Raw genomic sequence first — 4813 nt, forward strand, 5'->3', positions numbered from 1 at the left:
CCCTGTGTTTCCGTCTCCCCCAGGGCTTTGCCCCTTCACCAGTGGCTGCAGATCCAGGGTTGTCGGCAGCACCCTGAGCCTCCAGAGCCAGGAGTGCTGTTTGCAGTCCTGACCTCCTGCAAACTGAGTTAGGTGCGGATGTGGAAGTCGTGGTGGGTGGAGGAGGGTGGGGGGTGCAAAGCGATACTGTTGGGGCAGAGTGGGTTTGGAACTTCTCCAGTTCAGCAGGTCACTTTCCACGCACACAGCCTCTCACAGACTGTTTTCCAGGGCAGGCCTCTTGGAGCACAGCCGTTCTGCTGTGGCATCACCTGCCCCCCCATCTCTCAGCAGGGCACTTTCTCCTTTGGCTGGTGGTAACCTCCTAGATGTCCCTCCTGTCTCTTCCTCTCACTGCCCACTTCCCCAAAGCAAAAACAAACCAAAGAGGCAAACAAAACAAAACAGTGCTTTTTTGCTCACCCTTCCTCCTTGGTAGTTGCATTTATTTTTTGTTTAGTTCCTTTCAGTAAGCCAGATGCTGGAGAGAGGATCTCTCCATTGAGCCTTTGATTGAACTATCCATTCCTCTTCCCCTTGCTAGTTCTTTGTCTTGCCACTTTCTTTCTTCTGAATATTAAATAGTAACTAATAGTATTCATCTCTTAACCGTGTGTCAGATGCTGGTTTAAGCACATTCTACGCATTGGCCTCTGATCACAACAACCGTATAAAATCTTCATGGTACAGAAGAGGAATCTGAGTCACAGAGCAGAGAGGCTCAGTTACTTACATAAGATCAAATCTAGGATGTGTGTACTTTGCTCAATGGTTTTGTATTTATAAATGTGTTTATTAGGAAGTCATTGAGTTCCTACTGTGTGCCGTGTATTATTGCAGACACAGGGAACATAGTACTGAAGAAATCAGTGTACTTGTGTTCATGGAGCTTTCATACCTGCACAAAAGAAAAATAATAACCAAATAGAATATATAAAGCAAGTTATGCATCAGAAATCCTGATCAGATGATAGGAACAGAGAGAGGGCAGTGCAGGAAGGCTACTTTGAGGAGCTGAACTTTGTCATTTAAATATATGTATTTTTAAATATTTAATATTATATTTAATTATATATGTTATATATTATATATATATATATTATATAGGGGGGAGAGGGAGAGAGACACTGGGTGGCTCAGTTGGTTGAGCATCTAACATCTGACTTTAGCTTAGGTTATGATCTCATGGCTTGTGAGTTTAGGTCCTGCGTTGGGCTCTGTGCTGACAGCTCAGAGCCTGGAGCCTGCTTCCAATTCTGTGTCTCCCTTTCTCTCTGCCCCTCCCTGCTCAAGCGCTTGCTCACTCTCTCTCGCTCTCTCAAAATAAACATTAAAAATTTTTAATTAAAAAATTATATGTAGTTTTCAGTAGGTCATCTATTCTCTTATATAAAAAGTGATCAGCTTTTCCTTCTAGAAATTTTATGCTTTATGCGTTTTTAAAACTAAAATCTTTTTTCCTTTCTTTCTGTCTCCAAGGAAACCTGCTTTCCTATACCATATGCTGTCCTCCTTGCATTTCACAATATTTATTTTGGAGATCTTACCATATCAATACTTAAAAAGCCTCATTTGTCCTTTACAGTTGCCTACATTTTCATAATATGAATTACCACCATTTATTCTATCAGTCCCCTATTGAAAGTGCTTAGGTTTTTTTTTTTTTTTTTTTTTGGTCTTTAATTGTTACAAACAGTACTCCAGTAAATAACCCTATACATCAGGAGTTGGCAAATCATTTCTATAAAAGACCAGATAGTAAATATTTCAGGCTCTGTCGGCCATATGGTCTCTGCCACAACTATTCAACTCTGCTGTTGTAGCATGAAGGCGGTCAGAGACCGTGTGTAAGCAAACAGGCGTGGCTGTTTTACAATAAAACCTTACTTGCAAGAGCAGATGCTGTACGAAATTCGGCCAGTGGGTTGCTTTATGTGCTGATGCCTGTTATTCATCATTTTATATATTGGCTTATCTCCACAGGATAAATTCCCAGAATAAGAGAGTACATGAATTTCTAATTTTGGTAGATTCTACCAAACTACCTTTCACTGAGATTGCACTGATGTGCTTTCCCCCAGCAATATATTTGTTGCTTCACCACTTTGCCTACATAGTAAAAGTGAAGATTTTGCCAATTTCATAGGTAGAAAGTGGCATTTCAGTGTAGTTTTAACTTCAATTTCTTCTCTTGTGAGGTCACATGAGCCAATAGAAGAACCATTTGTTTTCTATTGGCTAATGGGTCTTTTAAAAATCAACTTGTATAAGCTCTTTAATATAATAAGAAGATAAAACCCTTACCAGTGATACGCTGGAGATAACTTTTCCAGTTTGTTATTTATCTTTTGTTTTGACCTAAGTTTTTAATGAAAAGGTTTTGTTTGTGTATAGTTGCGTTAATGGATCTTTTATTTTATAGATTTTGTAGTTTGTATATTAAAGATACACGACACTCCAGGTCTATACATGAATTCTCCCAACTGTCATATGATTTCACATCTTATATTTCAAACTTTGATCTAGTTGGAATTAAAGCAGGTATACATTATGAATCCATTTTACTTTCTTTCTGAACATTAACAAGTTCACCCTGTGACATTTAGTAAATACGTACCAAAATAGTGGCTTAAACCTGATTTCATTTGACACCTTCATAAAATATTAAAATACTATATATATATATAGGGCCCTTTTCTGGACTTTATGTTCCACTGATTTAGCTTACCATTCATCTACTAGTATCATGTTATTTTAGTCAGTCAAGTTTTATGGTATACTTTGGTACCTAATAAGGAGTTTGGTATCGCTACAACTTCCCTTTATTTTAGGGTTTTTCTTAATAGTCTAGCCATTTTTAATATGATCTTTAGAATTCTATGAGCTATGTTTTATCATTGTAGGAAAATAGCTATTGATTCTTACTTTGAGTGTTTTTATTAAAAATAGGTGCTAACTTTGTGAAATGCTTTTTAAGTACTTTTGAAAGTGATTATTTGATTTTCTCTTTATGTCTTTTACTATAAATGATCATTAATATTGCATTATGTTTGTTACTCAGTAATATTAATTTCTCAATATTGAGAATAAATATCCTTTTATTCTTGGGATAAACACTACTTCATCATGATGTACTATTCTGCTACTATCCTGCCAGCTTTTGTTTCCTAATGTCTTATTTTATTTAATTATAAATTTTTAAAGTTTATTTATTTTGAGGGAGAGAGAGAATGCACATGCTCACATGGGAGGGGTAGAGAGAAAGAGAGAGAGAGAATCCCAAACAGGCTCCATATGAGTGATGTGGGGCTCAACCCCATGACCCCAAGATCATGACCTGAGCCTATATCAAGAGTTGGACATTTAACCAATTGAGCCACCTAGGTGCCCTCCTAATGTCTTATTTTAAAAATGTCCATAAATATTCATGAGATGATCTGTACTTTTTGGTTTGTTTTGCATAATCTTTATCAGGTCTTAATGTCAGGGTTATGGTTGCTTCATCAAAATAAATTCTGTTTCTATTCTATGATCTGAAACAGCCTAAGTCGCCCTGGAATTATTTTAACTTTGGTAGCTTCACAGAATTGCCCTGTGAAACCATCTAGAACTGATGTCTTTTAGGAGGTAGTTTTTTAAAATTTCCTACACTTGTATAGAAATTGTTCTACTTAAACTTTTGAATTTTTCTGGGGTCAGATCTTAGAAAAGTATCCATCATATCTTACTTATATGGATTAAGTAGTCTCCAATTCATTGAATTTCTTCTGTGGTTATTTTGTTCACACGGGTTTTCAGTCTTTTGTTCTCCTTTTTTGAGGGAAAGGGTAGCGTGTAGGCTAGCTAACAGTTAATCTGTTTTATTTTTAAATAGACTAATTTTATTCTTTTTCAATTATTGACATAAACACTTAAGGCTATGAATTTGCCTCTGGGTATTTTAGTTCAGAGTTTACCAAGCTCAGAGCTATTCAGATTGGGGGCCAAGTACTTCTTTGTGGCGGAGAGCTTTCTCGTGCATCCTGGAGGTTTAACAGCATCCCTGATCTCTGTCTAGTGGATGCCAGGAGCATCCCCAACCCCAAGCTGGACAATCAAACACATCTTTGGATATTGCCAAAGGCCTCCCTGTGGAGGGCAAAATTGTCCCAGGAGAAAACCCCTGCTTTAGCTGTGTATAAGTAAGTCATGGTGGCAGAGGTTTTCTCATTTTTTCACTATGTGCAAACATTAAAAATTTTTTTGAATATTTATATGTCATTTTTGAGAGAGAGACAGAGCATGAGCAGAGGAGGGACAAAGAGGAGGGAGACAGAATCTAAAGCAGGCTCCAGGCTCTGAGCTGGCTATATGCAATTTTCATGTGATCCAATTGTTATTTAAGATAAATGTTCAAATATAAATTCTGGGGGCACCAGGATGGGTCACTTGGTTCAGTGTATGACTCTTGATTCCGGTCAGGTCATGATCTCTGAGTTCATTGGATTGAGGCCCCCATTGGTCTCTGCGCTGACAGTGTGGAATTTACGTTGAATTCTCTTCCTCTCTTTCTGCCCTGCTTGCATTCTTTCTGTTTCTCTCTCTCTCTCTCTCTCTCTCTCTCTCTCTCTCTCTCTCTCTCAATAAATAAATAAACATTTAGAATAAAATAACAAACTTAAAAACAAATAAAATATAAATTCTGAACAACTATGGTTGTTTTTGACAGACCTTACAAATATTCTGAAGTCTTTATCCCTAATTTTACTGAAAAAAATTGTGGTTTAATTATCCA

This window comes from Suricata suricatta, chromosome 6, assembly GCF_006229205.1.
Source record: "Suricata suricatta isolate VVHF042 chromosome 6, meerkat_22Aug2017_6uvM2_HiC, whole genome shotgun sequence".
Taxonomy (NCBI): domain Eukaryota; kingdom Metazoa; phylum Chordata; class Mammalia; order Carnivora; family Herpestidae; genus Suricata; species Suricata suricatta.